This window comes from Ascaphus truei, chromosome 1, assembly GCF_040206685.1.
Source record: "Ascaphus truei isolate aAscTru1 chromosome 1, aAscTru1.hap1, whole genome shotgun sequence".
Taxonomy (NCBI): Eukaryota; Metazoa; Chordata; class Amphibia; order Anura; family Ascaphidae; genus Ascaphus; species Ascaphus truei.
This window is the reverse complement of record NC_134483.1, coordinates 318978251-318991221: the sequence shown is the minus strand read 5'-3', so window position 1 is coordinate 318991221 and position 12971 is coordinate 318978251. Positions and strand designations below refer to the sequence as shown.

Here is a 12971-nt window from a genome sequence, read left to right as displayed (position 1 = left end):
AGTTAAAGTGTCCCGGCCTTTTCCCACTTTCCATATTCCCTTTTTCCCCAGATTCCTGAAACTTGCTGTGTGTAAGTTTTAGGTGGGGTAAGAATACAATTATTTTGTTTGCAGGAGTTCGGGGGCCGGAGCTACCGGTAGTACCTTAATTCTACCCGGCGAGCAAGCATGATTTGCCGGTATGCAAGTAGAATTACACCGGGGCTGTCCAGCGTCCCCCAGACTCCTGGTTTGAGCCACGATCTCAGTCCTAAATCCCTCAGTCATGAGCTCCCAAGGTCCCCCATGTATTAAAATATGTTTTCCAATGTTTGATACATTTATTAGAAGGCTCTATGCAGTCTGCCAGATTGGTGAATTGCCAAATCCAGGCTACAAAGGGCACCTTGATGGGATACCTTTTGTAGTTGCCAGACTTGGTGGAGCCGGCTCCGCGGGTGGCAATGAGGCCTACTCCTCTGACGTTAGCCGAGGGATGAGCCCCTCTATTGGCTGGCGGCGAGGGATTCCCACGCTCCGATTGGCTGCTCCTTCCCCCTCCGTTCTGGGGATCGCCCAGCAGAGTATGTAAGGTGCTGACCAGAAGAGAGAGGGTGCGCAACCAAATGACTTGAGTCGAAGCTAGGGCAGGCTTTTCAAAGTTGCTCTGTTCGAAATAACAGAAGCTTCGTTTTGAAGCCGGAAAAATTTGCCGCGCAGAGACTGTCAGACGCGAGGACCAAGTTCTCATTTTAGAACGCAGCGGTCGCGGCTGGGAACGGAAGCCGAAAAAGAGGACCAGGCGAACCTGGTGTATATCCCAGTCAGAGTAAGCTCATCCAAGCGGGCGCCGTACCCCTAGGAAAGCCTAAATTTTCCCCCACACCCCCAGTAAGTGTATTTTTAACGGTTTCCTGTGTACCTCTTGTTGTACGTGGGTTTACCTAAATAAAACTACAAATTTGTTTTTACCATCTTGTTTTGCCTAATGAATGATCCCAGTAATATATAAATGGTGTAAAAAGTACCTGGTCTCTCGTGACAATTAGCAGTGCACGCTTATGAGGAACTATATCGCTTACAACTGGGCAATGCAAGCCTAACTGAGTAGTGTATCCCTAATGGGAAGTTACACAAATTACACCCTACTTGCAATGATCCCTAGCTGGGTCATTGCAACTGAGCAGTCTGGCAACCAGAAAGTCCCAAAAAGCAAAAGGTTTGCACTGCATTACTAAAAAATACCTGCTCACCGATTTCAAATTAACTACGTGACGGAGATCACTCCTGTGATGGTTTTTCTCCAGCTCTTATTCTATCATGTTAGGACAGAATCATTATCACACTTAATCTGGAGTCAGTTGATTGATGTCCTGATGGACTCCAAGAAGTAATTTTGAAAGAGGGGGGGAGAGGGGAAAAAAAAAAAAAAAAACTGCCCTTTGCTTGCCAGTTTTTTGTAGAAAGGTATTTTCACATTGCTTTCTAAATGAAGGTTCGAGTTAGCGATGGGGTTCCCGGTGAAATTTCTTATAGAAAATAAACCATGCTTATCTCCAAAGCTTTACCAAGTTGTCCTCAGGAGACACTTCTTTCATGCGGATTTAAACAAAGTGGCTAGAGGCTACTTCCATCTGCTAGACTCCTAGTGCAATGGGCAGAGCGGAGAGATTAAAGGAGCATTCAGTTAAAATAAAAAAAATTGTTTCCCCCCTCTAGGTGGGAAACTGCGGGTCTCCAGAGCTGAACCCCTTTAATTTCAGCTCCGGGGAACCCCTTGCTTCCAGAGATACTTAAAGAAGCTCATGTAGGTATCTCAATGTTTAAAAGGTCCCGCGGGAAAATAGGAAGCCACGACGGACGACGTGACAGATTCATATTGGCTCCTATGCTGCAGGAGATTTGAGACACCTCAAATAGCTGGCTATGAAAATAAGTGTGTTGGAAAGCAGAGGGTCCCTGGAGCAACTTCCCACCTTGTACAAAGCCTAGAGGCGGAAAGGCAATTTAAATGAACCAAAAGCAGCTGCTTGGAATGCGAAAAAACATTTGTATTTCTTATTCCTTAAAAATTGCCAGTTCTCCTTAAATAAAATTAGAAGTTTCAAAGCTCATCATTCACTGCCTCTCCTCTAGGGCCGAGCGTATAGTGGTGCTGTCGCTTCGTGTTCGCGCACGTCAGGCCCAATTCATTACTTGGCTAAAGTAGTTAGCCAAGTGCCCGCCGGCAAAGTAGCGCGTTAATGTGGCAGCGTTTTGAGACGACAAACGTTGTCTTCTCAGGCGACTGCCGCGTGACGTCAGTGACATGTGAACTCGTTCAGCCAATGAGGGTGAACCAGCTTCGTGACGGGTCCCCCACACGCTTGCAACACTGAGCACAGCTCTCCACGGATAAAGCTCACACACTCGCAAGCAAGCGGAGTGTAGGAGCTCAGCCTAAGACTTTAAAAACAAAAAATAGTAATGTTTCTTCTGGCTGTTTTCCTGTTTAAAGACAAAACTTTTTTTTTTTTTAACTAAATTTTACGTTTTAAAGATATTGGCCCCACAACAAATATCGTTCATGTCTTGCATGATTATTTTCGCTCTGCTGATGTGAGGACTAAAGCTGCGCTTATAGTGCCGGCGACGGTTGAGTCAAAACAAATGCAATGTCCCCGTCGCTTATAGTGCACGCGACGGCGACAAAGCGACGGAGCGACAGTACTAAAAATTTGGTAGTCACTGACATTTCATTTTTTCGGCGACGGTCTCCCCTTGCGGCCAATCAGGAGCTTCTCCGTCCCTCTGCCCTCCCCTTTTTCTGACGTCACTGGCCTTGCAGCCAGCGACGTCGCCTAAAAACTTAAAATATAACTTTCGCAATGGCGACGTCATCGGTCGTGTCGCCGTCACTATAAGCGCGGCATTAGGCTGCGCTTAAAGTGCCGGCTATGGATGACGTCACCCGTCTCCGTAGCCATTGCGATAGTTGTAATCCATTTTGGAGACGTGTCTGGCTACAAGGGGAGTGACGTCAGGCAAGGGGGGAGACAGAGGGGCGGAGATCAAGAAAGAGAGTTGTAATTTCTGTTTGTATGCTGAATTTACTTTAAATTACGGGAGAATTTACTATTTTAAAGTTGTTAATAGTGTGTTTCACTTGACACACACACACACCACACACACACCACACGTTTATAGCCTGTCACATGGTGAGAACGTCGCTGTAAAAATCAAATTCTACTGACTACAGAGATTTTGGTTGCGCCTACTATATGCGCTTGCGACCGATTCAGTGCATTTGTTTTGACGCGACGTCGCATCGCTATAAGTGCAGCCTTAAGATGTAGAAACTAAATACTTTACACACCGGAAAGGGTGCAAAACACTATCCAGAACAGATATAACCAGCCCTATTTAGAACCAAAGTAAACAATGATGCGTTTAATTATTAATTTACTGACTGAATTAAATGCAGCAATAAAGCCTACCACTGCCCCCACACCAGAGTAGTAACGATTACAGCATTTTTGTTTTATTATTCCTTAAGAGGTAATTAAAAGGTTGCCCAATAAGAACCCGGAACCAATGACATTGCAGCTTCCCATTACCACACATGAGATTTGGTGGCCATTTTGTTTCCTCTGGGAGGGAGTTTTTAAAACAGTAGGTCCCCAGAGCAGAAAATAGAGCAGCTCAGCTCTGAAGACCCCTTCCCCCTCACCCCCAGATCCCATGCTGTAAGAAAAAACGAAACAAAAAAAAAAAAAAAAAAACACACACACAGTACCCGGGATTGCTGTTAATTGGTAATGGAGCGTTGCTGCATAAGCCCCCATATTATCTATAAGAAGTTCTATGTTTATAGATAAAAAGAAATAATGGCAGTGCTAATTATTGTAATTAGAACAATCTCAATATATGAGAAGTGTCCTCAAAATAGCAGTCGTATGTGTGTGCGTATAATACACACGCACGCGCATACTTTCAGCATGAGAAGCAATGTAAACATTTTAGGTTTTACAATACAAAATCCAGGTAATATACAGAAACTCTTCTAGTCTGCAAAATAAACTCTGTTATATCTGCATGCTGCCAAATATGTAAACAAGCCTATTGTTATTTATTTCTAGGTATTGTCAGATTGCATCAGCATATTATAACCATGCCTGCAGGTGCACCATCAAGAAACTAGAGATTGGATACCCTCAGTTGTACAGACCTCACAGAACAAAAATGTAATTCTTACCGCCGTGTTGGTTACCAAGGGACACAAGTAGTACTGTCTCCTTGCATTTCTGTAGACAGAAGCAACAGGTTCTGCTGCTCCATAGCTACTCAAATTATAGTATTCGTACAAGAACAACAGTTTTTCTGCAAGGACTAAGTAAACGACCCATAATTTATTGTGACTGGTGGAACCACAGTTTAGATTTCTATTGCCTCAAAATCGTTTCATATTTCAACCCAATATTGCCCTATCAATGCTTCACCTCAAAAACTAGTGGCCTTTATGGACAGTTACCAAATATCAAGTCTTTTTGGGTAATTAGCTTGACACCAAGGTGCCTATTCATTCAATCAAGTGCTAAATGGACTATGAGTAAATGGCAAATTCACCCAAATAGTCATCTCACATTTATTATGTGAATATTTAGTTTACCAAGATTGTCCCCCAATAAGCTACAATATTAAATAAACTGTAAGGGGAAATCATGCAGATCTGTTCCACCTACCACAGGCCGACTAGATTGAAAAGTTCACCTTTGCTCTGGAAAGGACCAAAGGAGTGAGCGACCAAAAAAAACCCAACCCTGTATTCATCTCCCACTCGCCTTATATACTGTACCACTCACACTAGTTAAATTATTCAACTTGCGGTGACACATACTAAAAATAATAATTATATGCAAAAATCCTGCAGCACCACCAATTTTTTTTAATTGTGTCCTGTTTAAGACAAAACTGATTATTTGGTTCTCCCCACAGGTACAATGGGTTAACTAGTGTTGGTGGTATGTACTGTAGGAAGAGAGGGGGGACAAATGTAAAAATCTTCCGCTGCTGGAAGGCTGGCAGCAACTAAGTGCGACGGACCATGTGATCGCTTTAGTGGGGGTGCGTCTGTGGTTTTGATACAGCCGACACCTCATATCAGCCCCTAGAAGACTAGCATATTTACAATGACGTACCTGGCACAGCACAAGAGTCTTTGGCATGCGTTAGGGCAGCGTAAAGGGTAATCTCTTTTCTCCTCCCACACAGACACAAAAAAAAGACAACTTGCGTCAAACAGAAGACGACTCAAAAACTTGCAAACGAGATGCAACAAAACCGCCAAGAGTGCTTGATGTGAAAGGGAGTTAAAGTAATTCTGTTCCAGTGAATATTTAAGGCTTTAGAGACACTAGCAGAAGAGTTGCCGGATAGGTCCTAAATCTGCAAGTGCCACGGTTGGGTCTTTTTAAAGCTGCAGTTCAGTCTTTTTTTTTTTTAATTTATTTTTTTACTTCAATAGTTTTATGTGTGCAATCTCTAATTACCTAAAGAACTGTATAGCTGCAGGTCAATTAGTTCTCCATGTATTGATAGGTCGAAATTTGGTGACATCATTAGTGAAGGGATCTGTTTATAATCTGCTTGTCTGTCAGTGGAAGCTCATGAATATTCATGAGCACTCCTGCACTGACATGTGCTAGAGGGAGAGCAGGGCTGACAAAGGCGTGTGCCCGGGCTTGTGACAGGACATGAAGGGGCAGTGCCTTAGCAAATGGCTGTTAAAATAGAATACAAGAAAATTGGTCTTTAAAAGTTGTTTTTTTAAAAACAGAAAATGCTAAAAGTATTTTTTCTTACTACAGAACTGATTTATTACAAAAAACACACATGCAGGGTATTGACTGAACTGCAGCTTTAAGAGCAGCAGCTGCACATTTTCACTTTTGGGGCAGCAAATAAAAATACGACGACTTCTGAGCACATTCACATGTCTCAGGCTGCGGTCCCAGTGACTGCCACAGCACCGGCCCCCCAGTCACTCAGGGCCGAGTGCATTCGTCGGCGCAGATTCAGCAGCCGCGCTGTACTGAAGATTCCACACACACAAAAAAAAATTGTGTGGGGAACTTGTGACGGAGCCGTGGCCACGCCCCCGCCGGCGGTTCAGCCAATGAGGGCGAATCAGCCGCGTGAGGTCATGGCCACGCCTCAGAAAAAACCCGACCACGCCCTCTCCCGGCGCAACTTCTCCCTCTCCCCTTAAGACAGCAGATCGCGGTTAGCGCCGTGCATGCGCCGCCCCCCCCCGCCGGGCGCGCGTGTCACAGTAATGACTGGGACCGCAGCCCGAGACAGGTCGACAACCCTGTATATTTCCCCATTATCTCTTAGCATACAATGCTTTCACTGCAGCCAGGGATTCTGGGTAACGACATGCAAATGAGCAGTGCGTCACTCTTTTGCTTCTTATCCATTTTAACATGACCCTATGAGCTTATGCCTGCCGTATTACACAGCTTAAAAAAGGGGTTAAGGCTGCACTCCACAAATAGAAATAATGCATACAATTTACCGGTGCTGCTGGTTCAAGGAAGTACCTGCCATAAAAATCCAAAGTACATTGAGGAAAAAGAAGGGATCCAGCGCTTTCTGAATAAAGAAAATTTATTGTGCCACACAACGTTTCGACCTAGTCACTTGATAAAGACCATAAGGTCGAAACGTTGTGTGGCACAATAAATTTTCTTTATTCAGAAATCCGTGGAGCGCTGGATCCCTTCTTTTTCCTCAGTATTACACAGCTTTCCAGCACAGCCTGGGTTAAAGAAGTGCATAGCCAGTAAACCTACTCACAGACACCTGTTTCAATCTCTTGGGTCTCAGTGTGAGGTTGGCAACAGGCTACGCAATGTGAAGCTGGTTGTGGGTATAACCAGACACAAAACAAGTTATGATGAGTAAATAAGTGACAAAACCCCTCCAACCGTACAGCAAATAAAAAAGCCACGTGTGGATACAGTCGCTTGCCTCAGACAGGTGTGGGATGAACTTCCCTCCCTTACTTGACACGGGTTGCTAGAGTTTTAAACTTCCAATCAGAGTCAAGCCCGCAGCCGGCTTCCCGCCCTCTGCGCGGCAGGGTTAAAGTGATCTCTTGATTTCCTGGCACAGGAAGTAATGCTCTTCCACAATAAGCACCTACGTTCATTTTTATTTTTTTTGTGAGGCATTACTTAAAGTCTGAATATTCATTTGACAGCCCTTTTCATACAGGAAACCTCACCAAAATAACAGCTTTAAAAAAAAAAAAAAAATTTGATTTTTCTCATTTTTACAGTTGGCTGAATTTAACCATATCAGCTACTTCTGTTTATCTGTTAAATTAATGACAGCTACATAACTACAGTACTGTACAAACGCTGGACAAAACAAAGACAATCCCCCCACTACTTTTAAGTCCCGACAGTCTCATCACCTAAAAAGACGCAAGATCAAGACTGAAAAACACTCTAAAAAAAAAGTGGACAATAAAAGTGTTAAACAGTTAAATAATTAGGTCTATATAAACACTACGACTTGTATTATCTTACAAATAAAGTGTCCATCAGCTGCATATACCCTATTAAACAAAAAAAACTATTTAGCGCACTTTTACCCTATGTAGGACTTTTCCTTTAATAAAATTATATAATTTTTTTGATACTAAATCTTTATAAGACAAAAACATGCAGTTAAAGCCACATTTCAAGGACTGTTAGCTCCACCTCTTGCTTTTAACCCACAATTATGGGGTTTGTAATGCTTCTTCCTAAAAGCTGACGAACAGGACTACAAGTCCCAGGATAACAAGGGGCATCTGTTAAAAAATAAATTTAAAAAAAAGAGAGAAAGAAGGGGGAAGGAAAAACCAGGACTATACCCTAAACTGATTTTGAGAAACGAGTTAGTATGTCTTTTTTTAATCCTTTAGCTGATAGTGGTTCATTGATTGAATTTTTAATCACTGAAGTGAATTTACCGCTGCATACATAACACATAAGCAGTTTTTCTCAAAATAATCCCTATTCCGTTATTCTCATTGTAATAACAATCATGTTCTATAGCGCTTCTGTCCCAATGGAACTCAAAAGCTCTACCTCAATGACGATACAAAGCCTGTTTAACACATTTATTCATCAGGGTGAGAGCACGCCGTCAAAACCTGTACAATGATACAGTAATCGCATCCTCTTGCATACCTCAATTACCCACTTTAATCTTATGCATGGGGGCTGGAACTAGGGGTGCAGGGGGTGCTGCAAGACACTTTATACATTAACATTACAGCAATGCATGTCCAATACTAATTTTATATGTACAGCACCCCCAATCAAAAGATATTTCCTGCACTCCTGATCTCACCCTCCTCTTAACCCCTTTGCTGCCAGAGTGGCACAGCAGAAAAGTACACTAGAAAATCAACAACAGATTGGTTTATGAAGTATGGGTATAAAGTGCCACAAGAGTGCCCTTTTGCAATCTGCGCATCACTGGTTATATATATATATATATATATATATATATATATATCACACACACACGTTAAATTATGGCGAGCAAAAAAAAATAAAAAAGTGCCAAAAACCCTCCACAGCAAAGCATATAGCAAATGGAAATATTACGGTAGTGTATGCTCATGTCTTAGACAGGTCAGCAACACCACCTTTCACCATTATCACCCAGCACTTCCACTGCAGCAAGGGATTCTGGGAAATGACATGCAAATGAGCACAGTGCCACCTTTTGCTTCAAAACCATAAACATTGTTCCCTATAGGCTTAAGTTTGCTGCATGGTCACAGCTTTGAGCACAGCAGGGTTAAGGCAGAGTCCCCGCTAGCGCTGAGCGGGTAGCGCTTGCGGCGGTTACTTACATATATAGTATAGGTAAAAACCTATACTTACCCGCACGCTTAACTACCCGCAAATGCGTTAGTTGCACTCCTAGTTACATGCAATAAGGGTGGTAAATGGTCTACATTTTGGTCAAAGGTCTCAATGGGGACCCAAATGTAGGTAATTTCCAATAAATAATGAAAGATAGAGATTATATATATATATATATATATATATATATATATATATATAACACACACACACACACACACACACACACACACACACACACACACACACACACAGTATCCTGGAAACCTGGAGATATTTGACAGAGAAACACACACAATACATAAGCATAGGACCAGCACTGCTTCAAGAATTCCAACTATGCCCTGTACAGGGAGAGGTACTTGACATGCCATATTACACACAGATAGCAGTGAAAGAGAAACACAATACACATGAATATAAGGACAGGACACACTGCATGACGCGTGTTACACACCCTGCTGCTGCACAGCCTCTTCCCTCCTTTGCTGCTGCTCAGCCTTTTCCCTCCTTTGCGCGTGCAGCTATTTCAAGTTCCAGAGCTGCCTCTGCTCCCGGATGTTGCCAGTCAGTGCGCATGCGCTAGGGAGAGGCTAGCCGCCGCATAATAATGCCGGGCGGTGCTTGTCGGCCATCTATGTTTTGGGCAATTAAAAAACAAACATTTTTTTTTACGAGTTTAAAGTAAGATAGACACATTAATCAGTATAAACACCGAGCCAATCGTTGCAGAGCTATGCTGACAACGGAGGGGCTAACGTTTTCCTTTGATTTGCTGTTAATTCTTATTGGTGAGTTTTGATTCCATCTCTAATTTCATTTATCACAGGGTGAAGAGGACAGGCCAAGAAAACTTCCTCCTGCCACCATTCAATATGGCCGCCGACCGCCTCTGGCCTCCTCTGAATTGTGCTTCAATTGTGTCATCGTGGGGCCGCCGGGAGATGTAGTCCAGAGTGTGCGAAGTGAGAACGGAGTGGGGCACCCCGCTGAACTACAATCCCCAGGAGCACCCCCATCTCCACGCCCATGTGTCAAATGTGCTACTTGCGTGCAGATGTGCTTAACCGGCGAGATGATAATGTACTCCTCCTAAAAGTGGGTGTGAGTGTTATTAAGCAGTGGAGATAGAGCAGTATTGTATGTGGGATGCAGCATGAAGTGTGTATCTTAGTAAAGCTTTAACAATATATTCTTTAAGTTCAAATAAAAACCATACTATGTTTTCTTGAAATACTCCATCATCAATTCCTGTGGGAGAAATCATCGACATTTGATATGCTTCATATAATCTGGCAAATAAAAATATCACTTGTGAGCACGTCCACATCTCAGACAAATCTGCAACCCTGATAGATAATCTACAAATCACAAAATGGAATCTATGTTGGGCAAAGACAGAAAATAAAAAGTAAGAATGTGAAAAAGAGCAGAAAAAAACCTGCCGTTAGCAATAAAAAATTTTTAAAAATACACAGACATTGCACCAACCACTTTGTACAGCTAATGTTAGATTAAAGAAATTTAAAATCCCACCTAAAAAGTAAAGATTTGCAATCGCTAACATTTTTACACTCTCACTTCACTATATCTATTCTGTCAAGCGCAGAGGGGGTCTGCAACCTCTCAAGGAAGAAGAGCCATTTTAAAAAAAATGTCTTTCTCCAAAATATTCCCGAGAGCCATAACACATGTAGGAGTATTACACATAGGGTGACCAGGTGTCCCGATTTTGCCAGGACAGTCCCGTTTTTTTCATTCCTGTCTGTCCCGGAAATGTCCTGGTTTTTGGCCATTGTCCAGGTATTTAGATGTGGAGCGGCGGCGGTGCGCGAGTCTGCGGCGGCGGAGCTGCGCGAGGAGGATGCGGGACTCAGCTGGTGAGTTTTTTCAATGGTAGAATAGAATGCTCCTGGGGGGGTTGGGCTTTAGACATAGAACATGCTATGTTTGTTGCTGGGCCGCATAGGATTGGTTGAAGGAGTATGCCGGGGGCGGGGCTTTGGTAGAATGCCGGCCGGGCCGCAGGGGATTGGTTGAAGGATCACGGGGGTGGGACTTTGTTAAAAGTCCGCCCCTGACATCCTTCAACCAATCCCCTGCGGGCCGTCCGGCATTCTACAAAGCCCCGCCCCCGGCATACTCCTTCATAGTAGAATGCTGGGCCGCATGGGGATTGGGTGAGGATGCCGGGGGGGAGCGGGGTGGGAGGCAGAGTATGAGCATAGCACACCACCAGGGAATAACGATGCAGGAGATTGGTGGCCATTGATGAGGAGGATGGGAGCAGCTCAGCAGGACTGCAGAGGATTGGACAGATGCCGGGGGGGGGGAGGAGAGCAGTTATCCATGGGATGGCAGTGATGTCACTGACCTGTGACAGTGACTGCCACAAGGAGCACAGGAGAACATATGTCAGACAGTCTGGAGCTGCTCAGAGGCAGAGCTGCTGCTGCACTTGTGACACAGTCTGTACAATAAGTACTGTAAGAGTGTAAGTATAAGAAGCAACATATATATTTATAACAATACACAACCCTATTTCTGATTTCCCATGCTATTTATTTTGCACTTTTTTATCTTAATATATAAATTCGAATTTTGTATGGTTGGTGCTAGATGTGGTGAATGTGATTGGTCCGTGGGTCCGAACCCCCGTGACTCTGATTGGCCAAGAGGTACGCTCCACTGTGACACACACATAGACACACACAGACATTGGTCTCTGTGTCCGCCCGCCCATAGTCAGCCTCCCACACGACTCTCATTGGCCAAAAGGTACAGTGACATCACTGAGACACACCTACTTCACTGTCACACACTCACACTGACACACCATACCTCCTGAGAACATCATATGAGACTTCACCCCTGCGAAGTCGTTGGTAAATTTAATCCAGTCACCTCTGTCTACACACTCACACCTGAGACCTTAATCCAGTCACCCCTGTCTACACACACACCTGAGACCTGCCTGCTCCACACTCCCTCTGGCTGCACTCTCCCTTCACTTAGCCGCACAGCAGCCTTCTTCACCTAATAAAAATGCATACCTCCGCACGCGCAGCTGGCTAAAAATGCATAGCTCCGCACACACGCTGCACACACTTCAACTACTTCAATTTTAAAACTTTTTAAAATGGCCGCCCGCCTTCGCCTTCACGCACTTCACCTAATTCAATTTTAAACTTTTATAAAATGTGGCCCTTTATGTTATTGCCACCTTCACCTTCTATGCCTTCATGCACTTCACCTAATTGGTATTGCCACCTTCATGTCCGAGTTTGCCACGAATTACCATTACAAAATGGCCGCCCGCCTATGCGTTCCCGCCACCTACGCACACACATTAGCCACGCAGCTGCCTTCTTCACCAAATAAAAATGCATACCTCCGCAAGCGCAGCTGGCTAAAAATGCATAGCTCCGCACACACTTCACCTACTTCAATTTTAAAACTTTAAAAAATGGCCGCCCGCCTACACCTACTATGCTTCACGCATTTTACCTAATTGTTATTGCCACCTTCATGTCCGAGTTTGCCTTCACCTAATTCAATTTTCAACGTTTATAAAATTTGCCCCTTTATGTTATTGCCACCTTCACGTTCAACTTCCACAATTTTAAAAAATTTGCTATACAAAACACCCACACTCCTCTTCCCCCCCCCCACAAACCCTTTATAAAATGGACGCCCGCCTTCACCTACTATGCCTTCATGCACTTCACCTAAATGTTATTGCCACCTTCATGTCCGAGTTTGCCACGAATTCCCATTACAAAATGGCCGCCCGCCTATGCGTTCCCGCCACCTACGCACACACATTTTGCCCCTGGCGGAGTCTCCCCTCTCCTACCTCCCTCCCTCCCTCCTCGGAGCGGGCTCTAGGCACTTCAGGTGCCTGCTGAGCGTCTGCAGTCTTCCTGCACGCTGATGCTGCCGCCTGAGCTGAGCTGAGGGAGGAGATGCTCCCTGCTGGTGGCGCTGTTGCTGCTGGGGGGGGGTTCCGTTTTTGTCCCTCCCCCACAGCTCCGTTTCCCCCCCCCCCCCACAGCTCCGTTTTTGTCCCCCCCCCCACAGCTC

At 44.3% G+C, this 12971-nt stretch overlaps 1 protein-coding gene across 3 annotated transcripts in view; it reads right to left on the bottom strand.

The window, feature by feature from the left end:
- KLHL8 (kelch like family member 8) overlaps nucleotides 1–9775 on the bottom strand; it is a 52448-nt gene extending 42673 nt beyond the window's left edge. For 2 of the 3 annotated variants that reach the window (XM_075606008.1, XM_075606019.1), the window contains exon 1: nucleotides 9346–9773. The gene's annotated coding sequence lies outside the window, so the exon portion shown is untranslated. Of the gene's footprint in view, nucleotides 1–9345 lie in introns of all 3 variants that reach the window. The other variant, XM_075606028.1, reaches the window with a different exon arrangement.
- Between the last annotated feature and the right edge of the window lie 3196 nt (nucleotides 9776–12971).